The sequence below is a fragment of the Apodemus sylvaticus genome, chromosome 21, assembly GCF_947179515.1.
Source record: "Apodemus sylvaticus chromosome 21, mApoSyl1.1, whole genome shotgun sequence".
Taxonomy (NCBI): domain Eukaryota; kingdom Metazoa; phylum Chordata; class Mammalia; order Rodentia; family Muridae; genus Apodemus; species Apodemus sylvaticus.
The window spans coordinates 25,560,094-25,573,171 of NC_067492.1; the positions used below are offsets into that span (position 1 = coordinate 25,560,094).

Here is a 13,078-nt window from a genome sequence, read left to right on the forward strand (position 1 = left end):
AAGAATTTTAAACAACACAGGGATTCCCCTCCCCCCCCCTTGAAGCATGGGCTCTGTGCAGCTGTAACAGGTCATGCACTCTGGAAGGCAACCTGTGGGCTTGGAATGGGTGTCGCTCAGAGATCAAGTTCTACCTCTGGTCTAAGTTTCAGGCATGGAAAATTTCCAGTGCCCAGTGGTGATAGAGGCCTCAATGTCGTCATCTCTATGGCTTCTCGTCCCTGACCTCTCCTGCCCCCCACCCAGGGTCCCTGTTTCACTGACCTGCAGTTCCTGGGATGGTTTGGGGAATCAGTACGGGTGCCTGGATAGAGATGAGGGCCTTCTAGGAGCTGGAAGGGGTGGCCTCTTACCCTGCTATGGAGGGAAGGGGTGGGCCCTGTGTATCACAGGACTTTCCTAAACTCTAGTAACATTGTCTCTAGACCACTGGTGCCAGACTGGCCTCAGTGAGGGCTGGGCTGTCTGTGCAGATCTTAGCACCCATGGTTCCTGCCCTTCAGCTCCTCCAAGACTATCGTAGAAGGAAGTGGACCCTAGCATCCTAGAATGGGGGCCCTGAATAAAGGTGCTATGTGCCTAAGCGGCTCTGTATCCCCAGGCAACCATTAACAAAGGGGTCTGCCTAGAACATGCCAGGAGCTCTAGGAGTAAGAAGCCAGGCAGGAGGAGGCAGTGAACAAACAGTGGGGGAGCGTAGTAGACGCCGAAGGCCCTGCTAGCAATCCGGTCCTCACTCAGGGAAGTGGCCCGTGCCTCCACCTTGCAGGCGTGGCTACGTGAGTGAGTCATTTCCTGATTTGCCCGGAGAAGAACTGCCAGACTTGGATTTTTCTGTTCCCCCTTTGAGTAAGAAGTGACTAGGAAATAGAAACACGATACAGTAGGAAGTGAAACAGAGAAGGAGGGAGAGAGTTCTCAGGCCTGGGGTAAGCAGAGGACAGGAACCTAAATGCTATGCTAGTAAGACAAGCACCTCCTGGATGTGGGATTCTGCTAGGCGGTGGGGCACAGCTCTGAGTCACGAAGACCTGTCCTGGAGCCCTTCCCCACACTGGGATCAACTGGAAGATAAGAAAGTGGAAATCTCATTAGGAGAAGTAGCTGTGAGGAGGAAGTGGACCACGGAGACTGGGAGGCCATGGGTGGTTTTTCTGAGATGGTTTGATTGTATCCTGTAGCACTGGGGATCCCCTGGGGATGTGACCGAGGGCCTCATGTGTGGTAGGCTAGTTCTCTACCACTGAGCGACACCCCCAGCCCTTTCAAGAAAACTCCTTTGGACCTGAGTGTAAGAAGGCCAGAAGGAGGAGGAGAGTCTCAGCATGAAGCACCAGGAGGAACGAAGCCCCAATGCGGAAGAGCAGTTCCCAGGTCTGAGGAAATAACGAAGTCTCCTGGGCCAGATAGAAATGAGTCAAGGGGCCAAGGCACTGGAGAGAGGTTACGTCAGTGTGACAGGTGAATGATGTCCTCTGTGTCCTATATACTAGAAGCTGAATGGTCACCTTACAAAGGGACTCTTGGTGGACACACTTAAAGGGGGTATGGTGCTTGAGATGGGGAGTTGGTCCTGGACTACCCAGGGTAATCCCCGGGTCTTTTGAAGACAGAGGGAGAAGGATTCAAAAATAAGATGTAGTTTACTGGTGGGGCAGGCCGATAATCCCAGCTACGGAGGTGACTGTGGTAGGAGCCGTCCCAAGATCAAGGCCTTCCTTGGGCTACAGGCTGAGTTCAAGACCAGCCTAGGCAATCTGAGGGACCCTGTGTCACAAATAAGGATGTCGCTCTGTTGGTAGACTGCTTGCCCAGTATGCACAAAGCCCGAGTTTAATCTCCAGCACCATGTAAATGGATGCTGGCACATGCCCACAATCCCAGCATTTGGAAGGTGGAGGACCAGAAGTTCAAAGGTCAGTCTCAGCCAGATAGGAAGCTAGATGCCAGCCTAGGACCCTTGGCTCAAAAAAGAAAAAAAAAAAGTTGAAATAACAGAAAATGTAATGAGAGGGCTCCGGATACGGTTCTCTAGTAGGGCGCTTGTCTTGAATTTGTGAAGGCCTGGATCCCATCACCACAGAAAGAGGTAGTGAGACGGAGGCTGGGGTGTGCTGAGAGACTCCTAGCTAAGAGATGTAATGGCTGCTGGAGCTGGAAGAGGGTCTGGCCCACGAGTTCCTTCTGAGGCCTCGAAGGAGGGGTTACAGCTCTGACTTTAGCCCTTTAAAGACCATTCCAGACTCCTGGCTTTCAGAACTGTAAAGCTAGACATAAATCAACACATGCGGCTTTAAGTCCTCAGATCTGCGGTAGCTGGGCACCTTCATTGGAGGATCATGGCCTGCTTATTGTGTTTGCTTCTGAACACACAACCCTTCAGTAGTGTCTGCCTATAATCCTAGGACTTGGGAGGCACAGGTGGAAGAATGGCGAGAAACTCGGGGCCGGTGCGAGCTATATCACAAGATCTGCTCTCCAAGGAGCAGTGACCATAATACCTAGCAGAATCGTTTTCAGACAGTTTGTGTAGGTCAGTTTTTCTCATAGGCACCCCTCTTTGCCATCATCAACCTCTGCACTGGGCCACAGAGCTTCTTCTAGGACTCTTAGCCTTGGCCTCTGGCTAGGTTTAGCCAAGAGCTGTCGAGCAGGTGCTCTGGTAATGGGAGGAGAGGAGTGGGCCACTCCTTTCCCATTCCTCTGGTCTGTCTTTCCCTTTGTGTGACAGCCTACAACATACCAGCTCCTAATGGGCAACCTCTATGGGATTTTGGCTCTGGGCTCTGGGCTCTGGGCTCTGGGCTCTGGGCTCTGAGCTCTGGGCCTTGTAAATGTTTTCCTTTTGCTCCTTCAGTCCTAGAGTGATAATAGCTCTCCACCCCCACTTGCTAGTCTCTGAATGCCTCCATGTGTAGCTTGGTCCCTGCCCTACCGCTCCTAGCCCTCATTGGAAGTCCCTTCGAATAACCCATGTTGGACATTGAATTCCCTCAGGGGACTCTGTATGACACACTGAGCAAACACAATTTCTTTATGGGACCTGTTGGAATGAGAGAAGGGTTCTGAGGGCTGACCACAGCCACCAGCTATATAAGGAAATTACTATTATGTCAGACTTCAATGAAGCAGAGTTCACTAGCTCACAGGGGACAATGGCCTGTCGGTGGGCTTTGGCTGGTTGCATAGAGTTATCAGAGATGTAGAGCTGGCCTTCTGCTCTGTGTCCAGCAGAGGTCTTGCTGTGAGCCCTGAAAAGAAAGCCTCTGGCCCACGAGGTCACCTGCAGCTTCCCAACCTCTAATAGGAACGGCTTTTGCTGTCACAGTGTGCAGTGTCCGTCACAGCACGGCTGGGGGAGGTCTGTTCACTCTGACTTCTTCTCAGTCAGCTGTTGCTGAGGAGGGAAGGGCACTAGAGTGCGGGCCTGTGGGAGATGGGAATCTTGTGAGGCTGGACCCTAGGGTGTAGAGTAGGCTGGCCTCCCCGAGCGTGTTATCTGATTTAAACCTTGCCACACCTTTGAGGCAATCACCTATGGTCTCCTTCTGCAGATGAAGAATGAAAGGCTGTGTGGACGCTCAGATTGAAACAGCCCTGTCTTGTGTCACCTCTCTCTCCAGCAATGCTTGTCATAATGACAGTTCTCCCTGCTTGGCTTTCGGAGGCACCCCTTCATTTAAATTTCACACTCTCCCCAGCACATTTAAGATGTGGAAATTCTCATCCCCATTTTGCAGATGAGATTGCCTGGCACACAATCTGCCCTCTTCTAAATTTTGACTGTCTGCATCCAGTCTCAGAGGGACCTGGGCAGGGATTGGGGGGAGGACTTTCCATTCCAATAGCCACACTTCGTATTACTTTCAGTGTTAGAAACTTAGTAGAGAGAAAAAGTTTTGTAGGACAGTCATCTTCCTTTTTTCCTGTCCAAGAATGGAAGCTAGGATGACTGTGGTCTCTCTGGAAACTGAATTTCCTGAAGGTTTAGCCACTGCCCAGGTGATGCTTTCTCTATCCCCTTGCTTTCCCTGGCAGAGTCTCATCTTTCTTGGGCCTTCTTACTAGCTTTGGAGAGGCTTAGAATGTCTCTGGCTGGAATGAGGGCACCAAAGACGTCTGAAAGACCTGAGGACCCGGATGCGATTCTGATCTGAGCAGCCCAGCTGAATAGTTGGGAACTTGTGTGAACACGGAAGCCAGGGCACAGGAAGGGCCTAGTGGCTCAGCTGTGGGTGTGGGACACTCAGGGGTTGCCTGTATCCCTTGCTACCTAGGAGCTGTGACGATGCCCTAGCTCTGGGGGCATGCTCATGCTTTGAGAGAAAAATTCCAAATGGGTGACAGGGCCTGCTGTGGCCTCAGTCAGTCAAAAAGAATGCCAAGTAGATTTTAATTTTGAAGACAAGGAATGCCCTAATGTTGAGCATACACAGATCTCAGGACAGTGGGTACTTACGTCTCTGAGAACCTAAATATGGCTGAACTCAACTGTGCCCTGGAAGGTAAGGATCTTGGAGGCTCTTGGAGGCTGTATCTAGAGTGGTCATGAGCCAAGGTGCCAGAAATGAGAAACCTAGGCCAGAATCTGGGGACTGAATTGGACAGGGCAGGGCCCCGCATCTCCATCTCCTGCTCTCTGGGTTCCCTTTGAGGCTCCACGCATAGTCCTAGCTATGAGACCTTAATTCTAGGACTTTCTATTCCCACTGGGCTTGGTCACACTATACCACTTCCCTGAAGGAAGCCAGGAGAGGGCAAGGTTACACGGTCGCTTGCACACCAGCACCTATCTTATATAGATAGGCCTTTGTGTCTATGGACCCAGGATGCAAACCACACCATATAAAAAATTTCAGTGTGTGCTGGGAGGAAAGGGTTTGAGAAGCTCTGAGAGGGAGTGTGTGTGTGTGTGTGTGTGTGTGTGTGCGCGCGCGCGCAGAACTGGCATGCAGCCTGAATCCCAGGAGGGAACTCGGTTTTTGTTTTTGTTTTTCTCATTCACCCACTGGGGGACATCAAGCAAAGTCCCCCTTTCCCTTTGTCTTTATAGCCCATCTGTCCCTAGCACTTGACCTCAAAGAGGCTGTGAGATGGGTTCATCCTCGAGTTCTACAGATTACTGCCTTCGGGTCCAGCTGAAGCAGGGAGGGCTGGGGAGGGGCTGGGGTGTCTCTGGGGCTCCCTGGGACTAGGTTCTGGCTTTGTAGCTGAACAGATGTAGGAAATTTGGCTCTGGCGAGAGCCCCTCAGCAGGACATAAGGCCAGTATTTTGGGTTTGTCCGCCCCTGACCACAGGCAGGGCCTCAGTTAAGCCTTAGATTCTAGCTGCCAGGTTCTGCCAGTTTGAGGAGGTTATTCACTATTCTGGAGGGCTCCAGGGTGAGGTAGACTACCTGTTTATCTGTCTGTCTATCTATCTATCTATCTATCTATCTATCTATCTATCTATCTATCTATCTATCTATCTATCTATCTCTATCTATTTATCTATCTATGTATCTATGCATCTGTCTGTCTGTCTGTCTGTCTGTCTGTCTCTCTTCCTGGAGCCTTATATCTTTCTAGAAGCTTACCAGTATGAGTCCCCAGTGGCCCTGTATATATCATGTTCCCACAGCAGTTGTGCAGAGCTGACTCCCACACCTCCTGTACAGGGCCCTCTCCTCTATCCACCCTATGGCCTTCAGTGAGGACTTGGGGGCTGGATCTAGCAGTTGAGTGGAGCCCCTGGGAGGGCCTCTGAGGATGGAATGCTCAGCCCTACCCCAGCTCCCCTGCAGACTGTGGACTCCAGCCTGGAGGTCTGGGTCAGGGATGAGGGGCAGGGCGATGGGCGGAGATGGCTCAGAACACATAGGGGGTGTGCCTGTGCTCAGTGGTGTTGGAGCCTGAGCTCTGTGTGTGGCCCTGGGCAGCTCTCAGCCTGCCTACCCCACACTTTGAGCCTCAGCTAGGACAGGACTGGTGTCTAAAGGTACACGCACCCCACACTCCTCTAGTGATTCCTACCCCCTTCTTCTTGAGCGCCCCCCACCCCAAAGTTCACAACTGGGTTTTGTCAGTGTGGACGTTGGACATCAGCTATGGGCTGGCCCCTGGGGGCTTTCTCCTTTCTCATTGCTCAGTTTAGTACCGAGACCTGTTCCTAGGGGTTCCAGACCTGTTCCTTCCCTGGGACTGTCTCCCAGTTTGGCTTGTGGCTGTGCTCCCTTCTGAATCTCCCTTGCCTAAGCTCTTCACGTAGCTTTTCACCTCTCCAGCATGAAGCCAAGCTCCTGAGCTGGCCAGCAGAGTGTCAGCCCCTCCAGCTCATCTATCTTCTATCTTCTACCCCTCTCCAGCCACGAGGCATCCTTACGGTTTCTAGAATGCACAATGCTCGTCCTATACCCAGCATGCTGGAGTGTCCCTTCTAGTTTTGCTCTTCGAGTGAGTGCAGCCGCAGGCCACCTCCTCCATGAAGTCTTCCAATTGCCATCAGCTCCCAGCCCAGCCTCTGCTTCCTAGCCTGAACATCCTCTTCCCTGAAACACTCAGGCTCCGACTCTGTACTGCATCCTGGTGTCCGGGTACATAAGCTCAAGATAGGTCTGGAGTCTGGCAGTGTGGAATCCCCCTGTGGCTCAAGTCTCCTCTTCTGAAACTGCTTCTGGGTCTTTTCACTCACAGGAGTTAAAAACCATATATATTTGCAGACATCACCTTGAGTGGTCAGAGAAAATGCAGCCTGTGGTTTAACTGAACAACAACAAAAAGCTCTTGCTTATTCCCAAATAACCCCTCTAACAGCCATCAGATTGCTAGATCCCACTAAAAACCTGATCCTTTAGGGCAACGAAATAATTTTCAGGTCTTCAGAGAGAAAACACACATCCCTGAGCTGTGAGCCTCTTAAGGCAAGGCTGCCAAATTAGAATTCATAGGCCGTTGCTACTCACCCCTTCCCATACCCATGGCAGACATCACTAATCAATCGCACTGTTCATTCCTCTGTAATACAACTTTTGAGAGAGAGAGAGACTTCCAATAGAACCAAATCTTGTCTGCAATTTGAAACTGATTTATGGTGAGTCTTTGAGTGCTAGGTCATTTAAACTAGCTCTCTGTCTCCTATGGGGAGGCCCAAGCCTCAGACAGAGGACCCCCACTCTAGGGAGTCTTTCAGCCTCCTCTGAGCATCCTGACTTGGGCTGGGTTGGTGGAGCAATTGTGGGGCGTCAGAACAAGGTCCATATGTTTGTCCATTTGAACCTGACCTATGTCATGTGATCTGTGGTCTTGGGTCTGTGTTTTGCCCTATCTGGGCTTCAGTGGCTCCGTCTTTAATAAAGGTGACAAACACCGAGTCCCTGGACTAGAATATACACAGTGAACCCCGATATACACAGACAGCGCTCCCAAGTACGCGGCATCTTGACCTCTACCTTCTGTCTTCTCTGGTCTAGAGCTGTGCCTTCCACCGGTTGCCTCACATCTGACCTAATTTCCTGCTCTGGCCTTAGGTTCACCTCCCATTTCCCTGTTCTTGTCCAGGAGTAAATGTTATTCACCACTACCTATCCACCCCTGAGCCCCATTTTTTCCTCCTAGCCTGTGCCTCTGCCAGGTCGTCCCTGAGTGGATTTAAGAACCATCCTCTGACACACAGATGGGAGACAAGGCTGAGTTTGTAGGAGCTGTATGTGTCTCCCCAGAATCTCAGGTTCCTACTCTTCCTTCAACAAGTTCTCTGTAGTTTCTCCTCTCAATGCCAACTTAGAGCAGGGTTATGATGGACATTTTGTATTTCCCCAACAACAGTAGGGGAAACAGTCTCTTAGGGTGGTTCCTGGCTTATCCTAATACTGACTGATGTGGTCAAGTTATATATGATTGCCTCTTCTCTAAACTCCAATATAGAGTATGGCTATCCCCTCCCCTCTTTCTACTACTATGTGACCTCATGTCTGGCTTCTCTGGATCCCAGAGGTCCCATCAGTCACATGGGAATTATTCATGTTAACTAAAGAGGGGTGCCAACAAGGTGAAGGAAGGAACCAGAAATGGTCCGCTCACCCAGGGCTTGAGATTTTTGTTGGGATGGTGGCTAGTGTCTGCTGTCTCTGAGGTTCCCGTGCAACTGTGACTCATCTAACTTTGGGAGAAAAAAGTGTGGCCCTTTGGGCTTCCTGCTCCATGTCCGGTTCTTGTTTAGCTGCACAATGGTCAGGCTGAGACTACAGGGTGGACAGGTTAACCCCTTCAAGGTACTGGGAACTTCTTCCAGCTCCTAGCTCTGAGAGTTAGAATTTGAAGGGCTGCCCTGAGGATCAGCTGCTCTGGGCCTCTTGGGATCACCTGGTTCTCTGCAGTCCACAGATTGCTGGGCTCAGCCCAGATGCAGGGGAGTTTTGTGACTTTCTTGCCCACCTGACAACAGCTAATTGTTCTGGTCTGTCAATATCCTCCCTTCTACACAGCATTCAGCACCGTTCTGAAGAACCCAGATCCCACCAGCCTCCCAGATCCTTCAGTCTTCCTACCTTGACGTTACCACCTGTTATTAGAATCTTGCTTGCCTGCCAATTCCTCCAGGGGTAGCTAACAAACACCGATACCCAGAGGAGCTTGCAGCAGGGGTAGCTAAGTATATGGCCTCTCGCTTCAGCCCTCCTTTCATATGCTGGGTGCTACCCCCTAACAGGAGGTGAGGTGGGGGACTTGTGTCTGTGCTTTGGGGTTCCAAATCTTTGTGGTACTCACAGCCACCTATTTCTCTGGGGCAGTGGGTAAATCCATTCAGGATTCCTTGGGTATCTATCTGCCTCTCATTATGAGTTAAGCCCAGAGTCAAGGGTGTATAGCACAAAGGACTAAAGATGTTTCCTCAGCTTTATGGTCCAGAAGCCAGAGCCCCCGTGTAACCACAGGTTCCGGGATGAGCCTGTGCTATGGAGGGCTAGATCTAAGTCCCCATCGTCATCCTGACTCAGGATGATGCATCCTCCTGATGATGATCTCGGTTGTTCTCTGTGAGTACAGAGAGACCCTGTCTACCTCCTCGGGACTGGATAGTAAATCCAGGAGCCATTGTTTTGTCGGAATATTCTTTCTGCATGAACCATCTCCACCGCTCACCACAGATCGTGAATAGAATTGCACCCGAAAATGTTCTCTCCTAATGAAGGTTTGGAGACCTTAGGTTACTGTCCCAAGGCCACACGGAAATGAGTGGGCTGGGCTTAGTGCTAAGGGTCATCATCTCTAAGCCGGGCTTTTGTCTCCAGGGCCTTCCAGAGACTGTGCTGAGCTGCACGGCCACAGGAATTCTTGAGCCCTAGGCCCTGAGTATCTGGTGTTGGGGCAGAGACTACAGGCTGCCTTCCTGCCTGCCTGCAGCCGCCAAAACACAAAGCAGGCCCTTGTGAGTCTAGAGGGTGTGAGGGAAGGGGGTTCATAAACGGGACCCCAAGCTCCCAGAGCTGAACCTCAGAATGCCCATCTTGAAAGTGGGAGACATTGACAGAGCTCCCCAAATCCCACTCTGGCCCCTTGAGGAGTTGTGGGTAGGGATAATGGGGGGTGGACAATAAGTCAGACCTTGTTAAATTTTTATCCCTTTAGCTCTGGACCAGCCTGTCCTTTGGGCAGAAGGCAGAGCTAATCCTGGCAGATAGGGAAGGGAATCACAGAGCCGTTATTTGCCCATCCCACACAGAGCAGATCCTACTCAAACCCAAGGTCTCGACTCCAGTCCACTGCCCTAGCATTGCTGAGTGACAGTGGAAATCCTCTCCTCTCTGAGCTCGTATCCATAGCAGCCTCGGGTCACTGGAGTTTCACTGAGTAAGACAGTCTACTTATAAGGCTGCTGAGTCTTTCTCGAATGTTGGCTCTGAGATAACCATTCGGGTCCTTGCACACTAAGAGATATACATTCTTTAGCCCTATTCTGGCCCCAGCAGAGATTCAGGCTCTGGAGAGGCCGTTTGCCCCTTGGGGGAGTCTTGCAATGCCCACCCCGTATGGGTGAGCCAGGATCCTCCCAGTTTTAGCTCCATGGAACAGGAGCAGAGAGAGGTTTGGGAGTCTCACTTACCTTATCCGTGAGCTGAAGGCTCTCCACTGCTGTCTGTCCAGGGCCGAGCTTTGTGTAGAGCTCCGTTGATTGCCTCAGGAGGGGAGAGGGGAGCCACACCCAGGCTGGGAGGGAGGCAGGTTTTCCAACTGGCCCTGGCCCACTTCCCCTCGGGATGGTTTCCTGTTATTGTTCCTTTGTAAGCTGCCTGCAGATAGGCAAGCCCTATGGTGGGCGGCCTCAGCCTGCTTAGAAGGCTGGTCCCCGTGGAAGCCTTGGACCTGCCTGGGATATTCAACTCATACCTCAATTCCAGCTTTCATGAGAGGAGCTGTGAGCCTAGGGCTGGCTGTGGGGGGGGGGGGGGTTCCTGGGCTTTTTCCAGAACCTTTTTCCAGTCATACCTGGAAGGCAGGTGTCGTACCCCCACCCTCCCACCTTACAGTTCAGAAAGCAGAGGCGTAGTGGGTCTGAGGTACTCATTTCCTCGCTGGACAGAGTAACCAAGACAGAAATCCAGCTACCTCAGGTTCTCCACAGATCTGACTTTCCAGGCGACTCTGGTATGGTGGAATGAGAGGGACAGAGCATCACTTTCAGCACCAGAGTGCCTGTCAGCCTCTTCCGGGCAGAGTAGTGTGAGTTTCAGTTCCAAGGTACCAGCCTGGAGCAGATGGCGGGCACATCTTATTTTGCAAATACGGGGTGATGGGGCTTTACTTCTGATGTGACCGTGGACCAGCCGGGGATCCGTGCCTCAGTCTCCTCATCTGTATAATGGACATAGTCATAGGCTTGAATCGGCAAAAAAGTAAGAAGAACTAAGAAGACAGTGAAGCAGAAGGTAGACCAGAGTCCTTCAGAATCAAGAGGCTGGGGAGATGAAGTCAAGATTCTCTTTATTCATTATGTGACGGGCTAGTAAACATTTCAGGGTGCTGGCTCAGGTGACACAACTTGGAAAATACAGACTCCCAGAGTGTGCCCTTTGGCAAACTTCCTGTGTTTCATCGTGTGTAAAAGTTTGGGAAGTCCCCAACTTGTCCTGCTTTTCAGTGAGGGAATGAGGGACCACAAGAGAGCAGGTCTTTCCAGGCATGGAGAAAATACTGCAGGGGTGGAGGTAGGTGGGGAAGAAAGAGTTTTCTGTCTGGGGAAGCCGGAATTGGAGATGCCCATTTACACACCCAAGTAGAGACATGGGCTTGGTAAGCGGAGATGGGCTTCTCATCCAGGGGAGACATGTTGGTCCGTAGCAGTAAACCGAGCTTGCAGGGAGAGGGGGCTTGTCGTCTGAAGTTTGTGTGTCCCTTACGGGAGGGTTCTGTAATAAAGCGGTTGTAGAAGCTAGTGAGGTCAGGCGGGTGGCCAACTGGGTCACCCTGGGTAAGGGTGTGACTAGGTAGGAGAGCTCCAGCCACTGATCATAGCAGGTTAAACCAAACTGGGAGGAGACAGTCAGGGTGGGGATGGGGGAGCAACAAGGAAGCAGAGTCCATGGAGCCAAACACTCCCGCTAGGTCCTCTGAGAACTGAATGGGAACAGAAGCCCATGGGATGGGGGGGGGGGATGGGGACAGGGGATGGGGGATGGGGGACAGGGGATGGGGACGGGGGGATGGGGATGGGGGATGGAGGATGGAGGATGGAGGATGGGGACAGGGGATGGGGGATGGGGGATGGGGGTGGGGACAGGGAACAGGGGATGGGGACTGAGTCTAAATTCTGATGGAATGTTAGCCATCTGAGACAGATGATGACATCGGAGTAAGAAGAGGCCTGCTGCCAGGGAACCGTCGCTGGGGCTGTTCTGAGCTCTGAGTGGGGTTCATAAGATTCAACGACTGCGTGTGTGTGTGTGTGTGTGTGTGTGTGTGTGTGTGTGTGTGCAAACAATAGTTCCACATTCTCCTCTCTGCCAGGGTCTGTACTGTTCCTTGCCGTCAAGGTAGGCTGGCCCAGCATAGACTGCCTCCCTGTGAGAGCTGCTTTCCTGGTGGTCTGTGTACTCAACAGAAGGACGGATGGACGGTCGGACAGTCTGCCAGGGTAGCACTTTCCGCTGGGTCTCAAACTGAGGAGCCCTGGCAGGCTGCCAGGGACAGGCCTGTCCTGCCGTCAATGTCAACGCAAACTCCTTTTGTACTCTCTCTAGCCCTGGTGGATATTTCTGCCCTGCAAACAGTCATCACTGTCATCTGTAAACAATAAACAATGGACAGGCAGGCCTTGAGTGTGCCCTGGACTCCAGGGATGGCAGTGGAGGTCTACCTAGCAGAAGAAGTTCGGCTAGTGCTCCTCTGACCCCCTGTGGGTCCAATGCCTGATTTCACCCACTTCCTGATCCCTCCTCCTTCCCCCAACTCCAAGCCCACTGGAGGCAAAGAAGGTACTGGGGGGGGGGAGGGCGCATGTGGAGGGAGTGGCACTGAGCTTGCGGGAGGCTGCCAGGAAGACAGGAAGCATGGGGGTCTGCAAGAGCAGATTAGATGCAAACTGGGGGAGGAAATGGTTCAAGGGGCCAGGGCACGCTCTCCTAGCCTGACCAGGGAGGGAGTCCTGCGTGAGGAGCTGCAGGCCATGAGGCTGGCAGACCCGGGGGCTAGATCCTGTCTGCGTGTGCTAGACCAGCCTCCGAGTGGCCTCTCTGAGCCTCTCTCCTCCCTCCGCTGTGAAATGACCTTCAGGCCACACTTTGCAGGAAGAGGAGGAAATCAAAGGGACACTGGAAATCATTACCACAAGCAAGGCGTACTGAACAGTGCTTCCTTCACAGGCGGTCGTCTCTGGGGCAGGAAGGGTGCCTCGGTGCCTAAGAGCATCTTCCCTCTTCCAGAGGACCTTGTCTCTGCTCCTAGTATCCTTGGGTCACAAGAGCTGTCTGTAACTCTCCGTCCAGAGATCTACTGCCATCTTCTGGCTTCCTCCTGCACTGCATGCCCACGGCTGCACAGATGTATGGAGAGGCAAAACAATACCCATATGCATACAGTAAAAATAAATAAATCCTTTTTTAA

General features: G+C 52.0%; 1 protein-coding gene across 2 annotated transcripts in view; it reads right to left on the bottom strand.

The window, feature by feature from the left end:
- Positions 1 to 10,197, bottom strand: part of Cdh5 (cadherin 5) — a 43,219-nt gene extending 33,022 nt beyond the window's left edge. Inside the window, exon 1 of one of the 2 annotated variants that reach the window (XM_052166500.1) lies at positions 10,083 to 10,197. The gene's annotated coding sequence lies outside the window, so the exon portion shown is untranslated. Of the gene's footprint in view, positions 1 to 264; positions 707 to 10,082 lie in introns of those variants that run through there. The other variant, XM_052166501.1, reaches the window with a different exon arrangement.
- Between the last annotated feature and the right edge of the window lie 2,881 nt (positions 10,198 to 13,078).